The 16,928-nt window shown below is 44.5% G+C and overlaps 1 long non-coding RNA gene across 1 annotated transcript in view; it reads right to left on the reverse strand.

The window, feature by feature from the left end:
- LOC144826346 (uncharacterized) overlaps positions 1–16,928 on the reverse strand; it is a 404,090-nt gene that overhangs the window by 228,504 nt on the left and 158,658 nt on the right. The window lies entirely within an intron of this gene.

Genomic DNA, 16,928 nt, shown 5'->3' on the forward strand with positions numbered 1-16,928 from the left:
CACTTACCCTGACTAGTATTGTGGTTCCTACTTGGACAGGGTGCATACCTCAGCCAACCAGAAACCCAAATTCTACCACAGAGTCTTTGAATAACTATAAGATGGTGGGTCTCTGGTGGGACTCTGAATCCCATAAATAAGGCCTTAGAGAAGAGCTACTACTAACTATATTAAGACCACTATCTGTGGCCGACTACAGGTCCCACACAAGAACGCACAAGAGGACACCAGACTGACACAAACTGATCCCTAATGATATTGTTGCTAAGGCTAGGAGGAGCCCACATAGCAAAACATGAATACTTTTTTTGAGATCTGCATGAATTGTAAGCAAATGTCCTAATATGTATGTTATATTAAAATGTGAATACAAAGACTATTTGGTGCTTTGATGTGGGTTGACAATGGGGTTAGGGCCTAGAGAATGGAGAGATTCAAGAGTGGACATCACAGGTACTGCATCCCAGCAAAAAAATTCCGATGATGCAAGTGTCTTTAGACAAGAGAGATTTTGAAATTGACCTTGTGCTGTAATTATTATACCACAACTTCTGCAATGCATGCCATGAGTTAACTTATCTGGCTTTTAATATAGAAGTAACATGAAACTGTTTTGGTGCCGGTCTTTTTTTTTTCACCAAATATTCACAATGCAAGCCATAGGTTAACTTATCTGGCTGTCAATATGAAAGTAATATTAACCTGTTATGTGTGCGATCTTTTTCTTCCTACCACTGACCCCTGTTTTATAGTTGCAGAAGAGGATATGCCTTTGCTCCCCAAAATGTTATTCTGAAAGAAGCTTCTGACTGCTGTCATCCACCAGTGCAGCCATCTGTTTCATGGGAATTCTGTTGATTTGTAGTTTTTGGTTAAATAGGCCACGCAAGGTAGAAAACCTATTACCCAATATGCTTTATATAATAACCTCTCCGATATCAATATTTGGATGGTAGAAAATTGATTGGTAGTCAACGTTGTAAAGCTATCAACTACAGTAAGAGTATCAATTATTTTTATACTATTTTTCATTCAGCAATCTCTAAGCAAAGCATTAGAATTTACTATAAATGTAGGTTATTAAAATCCTGTTACATAAAAGGGACCATCCATTGAATGATGTCACAATATATTTCAAATTCTCAATTGACATCACAAACAAACATATAATTGAGAACGCCTATTGTTAGTCATTGATAAAGATGCAGGACTGGGAAAGGAGAACTGTTTTTGTGTAGTTGACATTATTCTCATCAATATATGCTAATTCATTTCATATGTCTCCAGCCAAATCCCTCTAAAAACTACAGATTTACATTATTTTATTCAAAATATAATTTCTTATATTGAATATTTAGGGGTGGGCAAAAAAAATCCTCGGGCAATGCTTTGAGAAGTTGACAAACTCTGTAACATCAAAATATTGTAAAGCTTTCTGCTGACAGAAGAAGAGCCATACAGAATGTGTCTGTGTGTGTGTGCCAGCTTAAAAAGATATAATACATTTATTTAAATAATTTCATATGTGCCATGTATTTTTTAAGAAAAAAATCAAGACCACGAATAACCTAAATTAACGAAATGACAAGAATTGTTGTGCAATTTTCAGATAATTATTTATACATAACTGTAGTAAACGCACATTTGCTCAATCTAAGTATTATCTTTCAAACATGGGGCCTCTTTATGAGGTTTTAATGTAGGGCAGTGTAGCACTGTCCTAGGGTAAAGAAAAGGGCAGGAATGCGCCATATATATCAGATACGGCGCATTCCTGTAATTTTCCCCTGCGCTGGCGCTCAATGGGATGCCGTGCTCCAATGCAGGTACCTTTGCATAATGATGCAAGGGTGCCTGCGTTGTGGGGATGATAATTTTTCTGCAAGGAAGGGAACCCTACCTGTACAAAAACAATCACAAGGGGGTTCTTCATTTTTCTATGTGTGCTACAGAATGCAGCACACATAGAAAGAGGAAAAACGAGAAGAAATAAAGACATTTCTCCTTGTTGTGCCTCACTTACGGGGCGTACATTTTTGACGTTGCCTCAAAGTTAGGATTTCTCATAAATCTGGGGCAGTGTCAAAAAGCCATGCCCTAGCAACATTCATTGCATGCCCTTTTAACACAGAAAAGTGTGTTAAAATTAATGATATTTACGAGGCAGCATTAATCCAAAAAAGTGGCTTAGTGCTGCCTTCTAAATATGGTGCAGGCTCCTGAACCACAGGAGCCTTACAAAACGTGACATACGGGTGGAGCAAGGGGCCTCATAAATGAGGACCTTGATATATTAGAGACAAACACATCAAGCTTGTTCCTCATCAATTACACTTACAAAACAAACCTTCCAAAATTACTTTTGTGAGAAGCTGGCCTGGTATATAATGTCCACTAATGTAAGTTGGCACCTTGCACCAGTCAACCGTTATGTTGATTTAAGAGGTCTTAGACAACTTTAGAAGCTTTCTAAGTGGTAGCTTTGGAGAGCAGCCTGCAGGCTTAGTCCAGATGAAGTGTATAGCAGCTTGTTTTACCAGAATCCAATCTTATAGTATAGATTAAGTGAATAGTACCACACCAAGTATTTATAAAAATATGTATTTATTACACAGTACTCTCTAGTACGTTTGAGTATCTCCCACAAGGAGATAAACACAATGCACACAATACCTTAGCAAAGAAACACAATAAATAGCACAACATGCACAGTAGCCCCAAGGGGGGGGGGGCAAATCATTATACTAAGAAAGTGGTATAAGAACCACAACACAAGTCAGGACATTGTTGAGAGGACGTAGAATTGCTGGGGACTCACAGACCCACCCAAGGTAAGTTGATAGGGACCCCACGGAGAGCGTGTGCAGTGTGAGAACACGTTGTGCTCCATACAAGTCTATGTGCAAGTCCGGGTTAGATTTTCAAAGATTAAGGGCCCTTCCCAGTGCCTGGAAGAACCCCTTGCACGACAGAAGGTTGTAGAACCACCTCACCCATGGATACCCTAGTATCCACGTTACCTACACCAAGGAAGCCGGGTGCATACGAGTGAACTTGTGTTGGAAACCGCCATCGAACCCAATGTAGGACTTCCGGAAAGTGCCGCTGGAAGAGGAGAAAGTGTCCGTGGGAGTCAAAACATTGATTCTTGAAGAGGAGTACCTGAAAGCAGAGGGGACAGAGACTATGTCACTCAGGAGTGGCCAGGAGACTTTGAAGACAAATGCCATCCGATGTCGGGTGTTTCAGGGAAGAAGACGATGACCTTCACTCTGCAGCTGTGAGGACCAGGTGATGCTGAGGAAGACCAAGACTCAGAAAAGAGCTGTCCCAGGAAGCATCTGGAGTGCTGATGGGTCGGTGTCCGGCGGGAGTCCGACAAGCATTGGTAAATGCAACTGACGCAGGAATCAAAGAAGGAGCAACGTGTGGACCAGAAACATCCAGGGGCTCACCAAAGGCAGAGGAGTCAGGGCAGGCCCAGAGCACTCAGGGAACCCAAAAGAAACAAGTGTGACCCACAAATGGACCTACAGGCCGGGAGTACTGGAGTCGAGAGGGGACCTTAAGTAGCTCACCAAAAAATGCAGGCCACATGCGCACAATGTGGTGTGGTTGAAGATGCTGGCCACAGGAGATGCTCGCGGTTGGGGCTATTTGAAGCCCATAGATCTTCACAGGGATTTGGTTATTACAATCCCCACAAGGGATACTTGCCACAAACTTGGAGAGAAGGCAGGGCAGGGTTCGGGAGCTGTGGAAAACCTCCATCAGTGTTGCAGAGCCCACAAAGTCCGGAGGAGCTCAGGATCTGCAGACCGGTCGACTTAGGTGCTGTGCCTGCAAATGCAGGGGAGTGACTCCTTCACTCCAAGGGACACTACTTCAAGCGTCTTTGATGCTTCACAGGCCTTGGAAGGTTCCTGTATGATGCACAGGCACAGACAATGCAGCAGAATGGAAGGGAGATGAAGTCAGGCATAAACTAAGTCCAGCAAAGTTCAAAGTGCCCAGGCAGTAGAAATACAGTGGTGTCTGATCTGAATCCTATCCCGCCATGAATCTAGGGACTTATACCCTGGTAAGCCCTTAAGTACCTTAGGGAAAGGTTCGGGAAGATTCAGGGGACCCTCCCAGGGGGAAGGTTACTGCCATGTCTTTTGTCTAGTTTCACACCAGAGCTGGGGCCAATGGCTCCCAGGACTGGTGTGAACAGGACTATGCACAGGGACACCAAATGTGCCCCACATGCAGACTTTCTGGTGCTGGCAAGCACACCCCCTCAGCCCTAATACACTAAATCCTGTCTGGGAGGTGGTCACACCTCCCTGTTACAGGATGCCTATTGTTCTACCTTCCTCTGCTCGAGCTTGGCTCAGCAACAGGAGGGCAGAAATGTGTCTCTGGTTGGCAGCAACTATTTTGTGCCGTCCGGGTCTAGAAGGCTGGTACCGGGAACACTGAGAGCCTAATGGAGGGCTCTCCCAGTGCTTGGAATCAAACCTCCCACACCATTTACAGTGTGGGGTATGTTTACAACATGTTTGACCCCAAACATGTTAGGATTCATTGCAGCATAGTATATGGCTGCTTCACTGACCACCCCAGAGAATGGACTCCGTAGGATCCAGGGGTGTTCTGCTCATGCAGGGCCACCCTCTCACTTAGAACCAAGCACCCTGCTTTCATGATTGTAAAGGCCAGCTACAGGGGTGACTTACAGGTTTTAAGTACAATGACCATTAGATATAGTACACCTATATCTTTAGTAAGTGGTGCAGGCACCAATGTACACAGGCTGCAATGGCAGGCCTGTAGTTCCATTTTGAATGGTCTCTCATGGGCGGCATTTTATTTTCTATAGAAGGAGACCTCTGGGGTACCTATACCCTGGGTACATGTGTGCCATATACTAGGGACTGACAAGAGTACCCCAGTATCCAATCTGGGATGTACCTAGTTACTGAACACAACAGTGTAAGTAGAAAGCAGATGGGTTGGGGCCCTGATTAGCAGGATCCCAGCCAGACTAGTTAAAAACAGCATCACATCAAGCAAACAGTGGAGGTAAACACAGAAGCAAATGCTACTTTCCTACAACTTTCTTGCAAATTTGTAAAATCCAAAATAATTAACTCCTGCTCTAACACCTAAGATGGAATGGCAGAACCAGTAATACGTTTTTCTCCATTAAGATGTGCCTACCATGTAAGTGGGAAGAGGTTTGTTAATTTATTTTATATTTTGTTTGTTTGTTTGTCGTGAAGCTCTAAATATGGTAAGCTGGATGTGGCTGGACTGATGCAGCCCCCGCCTCCGTCAACCTAGAGTTTTGTTAAAATAGTCCACCAGCCGTTAAATGAGGTCCCAAGCATGAGGTAAAACCATTTTGCTCCATTCCCCAATATGGATGCCCTAAGATTGGTGCATTATTTACCCCAGTGTAACACTGTGGGTTACATAGAATGTGCACTTTGATTGTTTTTCAGTTTAGTGAATGTGCCGACACTTGCATGTAGGAACATTGATATATACAATACAGTAAGGCATGAAAAGCTTGTGAGAGCACACAACACTTCTGGAGCTCTACAATAATGCAGGCCTTCTTCACCTTTCAGCAGGGCGTGTAGGCAGATAGAAGGGTGGAGCATCCCAGATTGCATCCATCAATTGAAGGCCATCAGCTTCCCCCAGCAATGCAAAGACCTGAGTGACCAGTACAAATCCTGCAATTGCATTCATGACCACACTAGCAAGATTTACACAAGAACACCTAACTCCAAGGTTTTCCCAGTTCACTAATAAATCACATCTGCAAGGGGAGAAGCATCTCTAAAATGGATGAGGTGCAGCCCTGTGTGTGGGCCCTGGATGCTCCATACCACGGCACACAGCTACATCACACCAGTGTGGATATAGTGTCCCTCAGGATCTGTTTGTGTTACTTATTCCCAGAAGCTCTGCTATTTTCAATTTACACGCCCCCATGCTAATGATGGAACACCTCCTTTAGAATGTATAGGCAGTAGATAAGCAGTCATGCATTCAGCATTAGAATATTACTCTGAGACTACACCCTCTGAGGTCCCTCTACGCGGTCTATGTCAGAAAATGTGACCTTCAAAAATACTGACAGTTGTATATTGCGTATTGCTACAACATCATGATAAGTGCATATATTTACTATTCTTAGATCTACCATCCCAAAACCTTTCTACTAACAAGATCTCCAAAATCACCATCCCTAGACTCCTCCTTCCTCTACACCTCCTGTCTCACCCCAAACATCAGTTTACTCCAATTAACTACAAAACAGCCACACTAAATTCTCCCTCATGTCATCTCTCTTTTGACTCATCCCCCCAAAAAATGTATACTCTGATTCTCTTTCTCCCTAATCCTTCCTCCATCTCTCCTTTACTCATCCCAGACCTCAACTTACTACTATGATCTCCCAATTAACACTTCTGGGGGCATATTACCAACAACTAGCGATAATTATCGCCATGTTGGCTTAGCGGCAATAATTTTATCGCCGTGTTGCGCCGATTTTTATCGCTTAGGAGCCTTGCTATTATCAAGGTTTATCTCCTAAGCGATAAAAATCGGCCGAAATGCATGAATATCGCTGAAAAGTCAGTGATATTCATGCATTACCGAGCTAATGCTCTTAGCCATGTTATCCACCTCCCATTGGATAACATGGCTAAGAACATGCTCAGGGCAGATGTTAGCTTTTGGAGATATTCCCGCTTAGCGCGAATATCTCCAAAAGTTGGTAATAGGAGATAGCGATGTTAGCGACTGTTTCCAGTCGCTAACATCTTGGCACGCCCACTTTGCATGTCATTAGTGATAAATTTCTCTGACATGCAAAGCGGGGCCCAAGATGGTCGCTATCTCCTACTAGCTGTCGCTAACTGGTGTTAGCGACAGCTAGGTAATAGGAAGATAATTGTATCTCCGCTTTCTTGGCTTTTAAAGCCAAAAAAGCGGAGATAAATCCCTTGATAATATGCCCCCTGGTTTTCTTCTCTCCTCTATCCCTCCATTACTCTATTCAATCCAGCTAACAGACTCACATGTCACATGTTAACTAGTACCACCCTTTACTAATATAATACTCCTATTTCCCTTTCCGAATCCCCCACCAATACTTTTGGGTTCCGGGGTAGCGTGCTACTTGCCAAAAAGCACTTAAACACCTCCTAAGGGGTAGTAAGCGCTATCTAAATGCAATCACTATGGTACTATGAATCTGCATTTGACTTTTTTCCTTGGGGATATGTCCCTTTTCCTCCACAGATGCATGCATCAGGTATTTCCTCTGTCCTCTCACCCTGTGTACACAGGATCAGCTCCCCCAACACACAGGCACTGGGATGGTGGTGTGAATAACAACAGTGGACATGTAGTTCTACAGCTCACCGGCTGCTCTGTGCATTTGTAACAGCAACACAATGATGTCTGAGCTGATCTCTCTGCGGTAAGCAATTCCAGCAGCACATAAAAAAACACCAGGCTGGCGAGCACAGGTGCGGAGAGGGATTTAGACTCTGATAAATTTGGGATAGAGACATTAAGGTTATTAGAGGAGATAAGCCAGCCTCTTTCTTTGCTGCCACTTGAAAGTGAATTATTTCTCTCTGCCGAGAGCTTCAATAGCGGCTGGAGGTCAGGGGTTCCGAGGGGATCACGGCTTCTATAAATATTATAGCAGAGGGATTACAGCCCGCAGAGGGAGGCTGTCACTCATTATGTTCCTAATGACAGGAGGTCAGTCTCATTATTATTTCTGCTTTAAAGATCAGGTGGATCAGAGCTGCTAAACTTAGAAGAGGAACGGGCCATGAATCCGGGATGCGCAGAGATGGACTGCTCCTCGTTTTCAGCCTATTACAGGTTTTTTTTCCTATAATAATCTTTGTAATAGTTCTTAAATCCTGGCCCAAGGATGCTCTTCCAGCTCCTAAATGAGGGTAATTGAAAGTTGTGGCCTCATTTTCTGATGCAGCCATAGATCACCATAACCCCTATCAGAAATAAATTATATATGTATGACTTATTGGTTTACAAATACGATGAATGCAAAGTTACTCATTTTTAAAGGCTTTCACAAAAATCCCTTTGATTGTACATAAACGTCTGCGGCAATCACATGGTCCTATTTGCAACAAAAAATTATGTTTTACTTGCTATCCTTGTGCTTCTGGAGTAATATGTCAGAAGCACTCATGAAGTCAGGAAGTAAACTGGGGCTGCTCTAGGAGTGAGGGTTGCCTACTCAAAGAAACACAGGGCCTCATTTATGAAAAGTGACCCATTGATGCGTGAAAACAGCGATGCGTCACTTTTCACTGCGCCCTCCTTGCGAAACCAATGATGCGTCATATTTACAGTATGACGCATCATGGCGCAAGGAGTTACAGATACGTCAGTATTTCTGACGCATCTGTAAGCGCAAAAGTCACACATTGCTGGAGTGTGTTACAAAAGTGACGCAACTCCAGCAATGCGTCCTTTCACATGGGGAAAGCCCCATGTGAAAGGCTTGCGTCAGTCTTACACCTGCTGTGAGGCAGGCGCAAGATTTTGACGCAACAGTGTCCTAAAAGTGACGCAGTGAAATCTCATAGATTTCACTGCGTCACTATTACGAGGCTTTTTGCGGGGGAACGCCCCCTCTGCATACATTATACCTGACGCAGGTGTAATGTAGCGCAGGGGTTTACAAAGTGACGCATCTGCTTAGATGCGTCACTTTGTAAATAGTGCGCAACAGGAGGCATGTTTTACGCTGCCGATGCCTCACAAAAATTGACGCATCGGAAGCGCAAAAACTGACGCAGGGCCTCATAAATGAGGCCCACATTTCTTACTCTGACCTCTACACTTCCAGGCGTGGGCATAACCACAGGCAACAAGTCATTGAAGCGTTGTGGCGGGACAGAAAATGCCCAAATATGCCACTGAAAGTGACATGAATATTTCACTATGTTATCCACACACTTGTGTCTATTTACTTGCAGTTGGGCTGATGCAAGCAGAGATTGTTTAAGACATTCTAAAAAGAGCGCATTGGATTATGAATATTCAGTCATTTAAAAACCATAAAACAGTGATCAAATGTACCTATTAGTCATGCAATTAAATACCAAGTAAAGACTGCCTGGACCTCCTCTCTTGTGCTATTGTACTTTCTAAGTGGAGGTGAATAGGTTGTAATTCTACCTGATATGAGAGGTCATAGGCTATTTACTATTTGTAATACTTTAAAAAGAAATGTGTGTCATGTTCTTTGAGGTTTTTGAACAATTTATGATTTTGGAAGTGATCTAAAATGATCTCTTGGCTACAAGTCGCTAACTGAAACCAACCAATTTAAATAAATGTCATCATATACGATAATATGGAAAGTAAACTTCATATTTTTATATATTTCAAGGCGCGTACAATTTTTCACATACAATGGTCTAAGAAATAAAACAAAATAGTTGTACGTTTTATTGGTAGATTTAAGTGGTGTTTTCGGTATATTCTTATCATAAGAGTTAAGGGGCCCGATGTAGGTAATCCCAGATTACCGATTCTTAAATACCAAATCATACCGATTCGGTATTTAAGAACAGGCAAATAGGATGTAGGTAATTTTACCGGAAAAAATTACCGAATCGGTAAGTTTTGTTAATTACCGAATCGGTAAATACCGATTCGGTAATTGCCATTCATTCCTATGGGCCCGGAGGCCCATAGGAATGAATGCCAATTACCGAATCGGTATTTACCGATTCGGTAAAAGGGGAAAACATTGAAGGGTGGCAGGGTGTCACTTTGACACCCTGTTGCACCCCTCAATTGTGTATAGGTGCACATGTTGCAGACATACATGCCCTAAGGGCATGTATGTCTGCAACATGGCACTGTTGGAAAAGCAAAAAAAATGCTTTTTCCAAGGTTTTCATTATTTACCACCAACTTGTAGTTGGTGGTAAATAACGAATCCTAAAAGGGGAAAGGCCCTCATTTGAGTGCTCCCTACATAGCAAAATCGGTAATTTACTGATTCGGTATGTTAAGGAATCGGTAATTTACCGATTCCTTAAAATACTTATTCAGTAAATTACCGAATCAGTAAAATGCCCACCTACATCTCATTTTCCAAATACTGGTCGGTAACGGCCGAAATTACTGAATTTCGGCCATTACCGACCGGTATTTGCCTACCTACATCTGGCCCAAGGTGCGGTAATATTGCTTAGATACAATGGTTATCAATTTATGCCATATATGGTTTCCCAAAGCTGTCTTGGGCCAGGCCACTACCTCCATTCAATTCCAACCATTACAAGCGCTGTCAGCAGCAGCAGTCCAGGCACCCAGCTGCAGATGACGCAGCCCTACCGACTTTCCATCTCTGCTCTCAATAGATTGCAGGCAGGCAAGTACATCCACCCTCTACTTGCACTCTGCCACAGACTAACATTTTTTTTATCGTATTTCTGTTTGGAGAAATGTCTTCTCCATATTTGAATGTATGTTATCTACACGTTCAAACTTAATTTCAACACTTCCTTAACTATTTTGAGCATTAAAGTCAGGTAAAAGCCTTTATATTTGTTTTGAATAATTACTCACAACAATTCCACTGGCCAATTACCTTTCCATTGGGAACACCCCCATTCACTCATTTAACAGTGGTCCAGGGGCAGTACTAGTGAAAGTGCCCTGGGGGTGCAGCGGGCATATGTGTCAGCTTTACGCGCCCCCCATGGCACTTTGGTATCACAGAGAGGGCTGCAAATGCTTGTGAACCACTTTCTGTAACACAGATAGTGCTAGTGAACATGTAGCACCAGCACTGTGGAAAAAAATTATCTACTTCTATGGTTTACCTGACTTTTTGCCTGTTGCTAAGCTGTATTTGACTAATCTGACTCCTAATCAGAACCACTGTCTATCTGCATTCTCCCTTAAATTGTTGTGTTTAATAATTTGGTTAATCCAAGATTGGATACTGTGGTACCAGTATAAATCCCGAGTATATGCTACCAAGGTATCTAGGGCATAGGTACACCAGCCGCCCCCCCTGGGCTGAAGCATGTATTATGCCATCCATGAGAGACCATTCAAAATGGAACTACAGGCCTGCCAGTGCAGCCTGTGTAAGCTGTTTCACTCACCACTTACTAAAGATATAGCTTTCCTAGATCTAGAGTTACTGCACTTAAAACGTATAAGTCACCCCTGTAGCAGGCCTTTGCAATCCTGAAGGCAGGGTGCTTGGCTCTAAGTTAGAGAGTGCCCCTGCATGAGCAGGACACCCCTACAGCCTTCGGAGTCCATTCTCCTGGGTTGTCAATGAAGCAGGCTTATACTATATAGAGGGGCACCGCGTAGTTACAAAATGACCAGCTCAAAAACGGCTGCAACAAATCCTATCATGTTTGGTATCAAACATGTTGGAATCATACCGCCATACTGTATGTTGTGGGAGGTATGATTCCAAGCACTGGCAGAGCCCTGCGTTAGGCTCTCGGTGCAAGACAGCCATTACAATGCAGCTTTTCCCCGCATGCCATTATGGTGCACGTTGTTGTGAGGAAACGGAAGAGCCTCTGTTTCCTCATGAGGTGAATCGTCATTTTGTTATACAACGCGTGTGATATAAAAACGCATAGCCATTACTATGCATTTTTTTCCATTGTTTGTGCTTTTACAATGCATACGATGTAAAAAAATGACGATCCACCTCGTGAGGAAACAGAGGCTCTTCCGTTTCCTCACAATGACGTGCACCGCTCCTTAGAGCCAACGTGAAGCAGGAACCACGAGGACAGAGGAACCACGAGGAGAGAAAGGTAAGGGGGATTGGGCCTGGGTTACTTTTTTAGGGTAATAGTGTGTCAGGGTGGGGTGTGGGTGTAGTGCAGGGTAGTGTTTTAGGGGTTAGAGTAGTGTCGGGCGGTCATGCAGGGTAGTGTTTAGGCGTAGGGAGCGGTCTGCGATCGAGGGAAGGTGGTGCTGGTGGTAGTGCTTTAGGGTTTACGGTAGTGGTTGGGGGGTCGTGCAGGGTAGTGTTTAAGAGTAGGGAGAGGTATGGAGTTAGGGGAGGGTTGTTCAGGGGTAGTGGTTTAGGGTAGTGTCGGGAGTTGTGCAGATTAGTGTATAAGTGTAGGGAGAGGACTGGGGGTAGGGGAAGGGTAATGCAGGGGTAGTGTCGGAGGGTCATGCAGGATACTGTTTAAGTGTAGGGAGAGGACTGGGGTCGGGGGAGGGTCATGCAGGGGTAGTGTTTTAGGGTAGTTTCAGGGGGTCATGCAAGTAGTGTTTTAGGGTAGGGAGAGGACTGAGGGTCGGGGAGGGTCATGCAGGGGTAGTGTTTCAGGGTGTAGGGTAGTGTTGCGGGGTCATGCAGGGTAATGTTTAAGTGTAGGTAGGGTATTGGGGGTCGGGGGACGTTCGTGCAGGGATAGTGTTTTAGAGTAGTGTCAGGGGGTCGTGCAGGGCCTATAGCGCCAAGACGCCGCGGCATTCGAGCGCTTTAAAAATATTTCAGTCAGTCAGGGTAGTCTTTTAGTGTAGGGAGAGGAAAGGGGGTTGGCGGGAGGGTCGTGCAGGGGTACTAGATTAGGGTCTAGAGTAGGGCAGGGTAGTGTAACTTACCTTTCATACTTTTACCATGAGTATACCTTTACCCCTCATGCCTTTGCGTAGTAATGGCATGTGTGGTACTGGCATATTCGTGGTAAAAGCATGTGATGTAATGGTAGGTCATTCTTATTGACAACGCGTTGTAATGCCCGCGTTGTAATGGCAAGCGTGGTATTAGTACGTGTTGAGTCATATTTCTCTCAGTGTTCCTGGTACCAGCCTTCTTGACCCAGACAGCACAAAATGGTTGCTGGACGCCAGAGACACGTTTCTGCCCTCCTGCTGCTGATCCGAGCTCGAGCAGTGGAAGGCAGAGCAATAGGCTCTCTGTCACACGGAAGTGTGACGTCTTCTCATACAGGTTTTAGTGTATTGTGGTGGTTTGGGTGCGCTTGCCAGCGCCACTCTGTCTGCATGAGGGGTACATTTGGGGTCTCTGTGCATAGTCCAGTTCAAAGCAGTCCTGGGTGCCGTTGGCTCCTGCTCCAGTGCTAAACTGGACAAAGGACATGGAAGTAACCTCTCCCCTCTCCAGATCCTCCCCTGGAAGGTTCCAGTGAATCATCTCAACCCTTTCCCTAGGGTACTTAAGGGATTACCTGGGTGTAGGTCCCTAGATTTGTGGTGGGATAAGATTCAGTTCAGACACCACTAATCTTCTACCGTCTGGGCAGTCTGCACTTCACTACTTCGTTTGGGCATAACTTCATCTCCCTTCTAGTCTGCTGCATAGTCTGTGCCTGTGCATCATTCAGGAACCTTCCAAGGCCTGTGAAGCATCAAAGACACTGGAAGGACTCTCCCTTGGAGTGAAGGAGTCACTCCCCTTCATTCGCAGGCACCACAACTAAGTCGACCGGTCTGTGGATTCTGTGCTCATCCGGACTCCACAGGTTCAGCAACACAAGTGGTTGTTTTCCACAGCTCGTAAGGTGGGGGTTGCAAAAAACGAACGACTGTGCGCTGCGTCATCTTGCAGTTACAAAGGCTTGTTGACGTCTTTCCAAGAAGATCTTCAGGCTCCAAATAGCCCCAACCTTGAGTACCGCCAGTGACCAGAATGTTCAGCCACACTGCATCGTGTGCATTGTGGCCTACATTTTTGGTGAGCTGCTTGAGGTCCTTTCGCGATTCCAGTGCCTGTAGGTCAATTTGAGGGTCACACTTGTTTCTTTTTGGCTCCCCTGATTGCTCGGGCCTGCCCTGACTCTCCTGCTTTTGGTGAGTCCCCTGGACCTTGCTGGCATTGATGTTGCTCCTTCTTCAATACCTGCATTGGTTGCATTTACCAAAGCCTGTTGGTGCGCTCGCTGGACGCTGACCCATCAGCACTCAACATCCTTGTTGGGACAGCTTGTGCACTGCTTCTGGTCCTTCTCAGCGTCGCCTGGTTATCCCAGCTGAAGAGTCAAGGTCATCGTCATCCATCCTGAAACACCCGACATTGGAAAGCATTTGTCTTCCAAGTCTCCTAGTGACCCCTGAGTGACATAGACTCTGTCCCCTCTGTGTGCAGGTACCTTTTATCTGGAATCCATCCTCGGATTCCACCGGACACTTTCTCCTTCTTCAGCAGTGCCACTTTCCTGAAGTTCTCCATTGGGTTCTAAGGCTGTTTCCGATACCACTTCACACGTATGCACCCGACTACCATGGTGTAGGTAACGTGGATGATAGGCTATCCACAGGTGGGTTGGCTCAGCAACCTTCTGTCTTCCATGGGGTTTCTTCAGGGTCTACTGGGAAGGGTCCTTATTCTTTAAAAATCCAACCACAACTTACACGTAGAGTTGTACGGAGCATACAATTGTGTTCCCACACTGCAAACGCTCTCTGTGGGGTCCCTATCTACTCACCTTTGGTGGTTCCTTGGGTTCCCAGCACTTCTACTTCCTCTTCACATTGTCTTGACAGGAGTCGTGGTTCTTGTAACTCTTTCTTAGTATATGGTTTGGTCCCCCCCCGGGTCTACTGTGTATGTCATGATATTTACTGTGTTTCTTTGCTAAAGTATTGTGTGAATTGTGCATATCTCCGGCGAGGAGATATTTCTATGTGTTAGAGAGTATTATAAAATAAAAAATATAAAATAAATACCTATTTTTATAAATACATTGTATCGTTCTTTTTCACTTAATCTATAACATTGCATTCTGGTAAAACAACTGCTGCTTTACACTCCTTCTGGACTAAGCCTGAATGCTGCTCACCACAGCTACCACTTAGAGAGCTTTCTAAGGTTGTCTAAGACCTTTTAAATCACCATAAGGGTTGCCTGGACTGGTCAAGTTGTCAACTTACAAAAGTGTACATCATATAACAGGCCTCACAAGCACTATCACCAGAGGGTGTTCCCTCATTTGCATGGGGGCATGTCCCATGCAAATGAGGGAATCACTTTGCCTCTACGCCCACGTCATATTACAGACACAGGCACAGAGGCAAAGAAGCTGCCAGGTGGCGCACTGTCAGTGCACTCCTTGATGGCAGTCCTCTGAGGGGGAAACGGTGTCCTATGGACCCCCCAGCTATCCCCTTAAAGGCAGCTGCATTCACTCACTGCACCAGTCTGCAAGGGGAATCTCTCTTCCCTTTTAAAAGTGCAGGTGAGTGCGCTACCCCCAGAGCAGAGCATTTGTTGTAATAGGGTGCACTTTCCCTGTTTACACCCGTCAAACCTGCTTTAAGGTGCACCATGGCGCAAGCAGGAAAAGTGCACCCAATATTTAGCAGGTCCCCCAATCTACAAAGTATTTTAACATTCACAATACTCCAAGCGACCAGTTTCATCAAAGTTTAAAAAAAGAAACCTTTGTTTAAACACACTTTCCTTTTGGAAAAAAAAAAGATTGTTTTATTTATAAGCAATCACAGACATGTTTGTCTACTGAGCAGGAACCTAAAACAGGGCCCTCAAACCCCAACAATGAAGGGGGTCTCTGCATCTGCCATCACTTAAAAAGCAACATTCCCTTTAAACCTTTTTTGTCCCACTGAGTTGCAAGGATAAAAGATTACAACTTTATTGTTCTAATATTGCTGGCTCTGCAGTTTCATTGTGGGCATAAGGAACGCTGCCTGTAGCTTTTTAGGGAAAGACTAGGGTCTTTTCCCAGGTTGGGTTGGGCCAATAGCTCCTTCCCTGCACATAGTACTTAGTGCACCTCACTTGTTCACTGATTTCCTCTGCCTGATTCAGATCTGCAGATGGCTTCAGATCTGAGGATTGCAAACAAACAGAGGAAACCAGAGGTCCACAGAAGGTCTCAATCTGTTTGTATCGCCTCCTGCTGGCTCATTAGGGATTTGCAGAGTCTGAAGACCTCCAGCTTCAGCCCCTTGGCTGACCTCCTGACCAAGTTTGCAATGATCCCTGCAACATGTAGGCGTTTTATATGTTTAATTTAAAAGATTACAATAACAACTTCACCGCTTTGTTTACAGGTAGCCAAGCTTGAAATATGAATATAGTGTAAATAACTAGAATAAAAGAAAGGTAAATGGTCTTCAAAAAGAGAAGCTAGAAAATCTCTATATGGGCTAGAAAGCGACCAAGAAAAGAAAAGGTATCAGAGGACTCCTATCAGATTGATATATTCATTTTCAAATACACAGCCTATTGCACATGATACAACTCTGTGTTCATCTGTGGAAGGGGTGGCAGTGCAAATTTCCCATTTTACAATTAAGGGCCTCGATCGGGCAGATGTATGCATTCACCCATAGAAGTCAAGAGACCCCACATCATGTTGGACACTTGAAGCCAGTTTGCCCAGATCCTGTCTATGCTGCATCTCTACTGATAGGCAGTGGCGGCTGCTATGGAACGGGGGTGGTGAGCCGGGAGGATACTTTTTTTTTTTAAACAACACTTACCTGATTATGGTTGCAGTTTCTCATTGATCCTATTCTCTTTCTTCCGGCAGAAAAAAGGGTCCCATAAGCCATTCACGACTCTGCTGTCATGAGCGGTGTAATTGGTCTGAGAGGCCTGTTTGGGCGTTCAGGCGGTGCCTTGGAGCCTTAGGACTGTTTTCAACCGGCCAAACTGTCATGCGCACTTATGGTGCAGAACCACTCCTCCTCCTTGTGACCCCACCCCCACCCCACTCTAACATAACCCTGTAGCCAGTACAGAAAATAAAATGATTTTAAATAATTTAAAATATTTTATTTCACAGAAACTCTTTATTGTCGCATATAAAGGCATTTCCAAATATGTGAGTTCAGACTACCAGTTGCCCAAAACTTTCACTTTTAATATGTACTTCTCACTG

The sequence above is a fragment of the Lissotriton helveticus genome, chromosome 3_2, assembly GCF_964261635.1.
Source record: "Lissotriton helveticus chromosome 3_2, aLisHel1.1, whole genome shotgun sequence".
Classification (NCBI taxonomy): domain Eukaryota; kingdom Metazoa; phylum Chordata; class Amphibia; order Caudata; family Salamandridae; genus Lissotriton; species Lissotriton helveticus.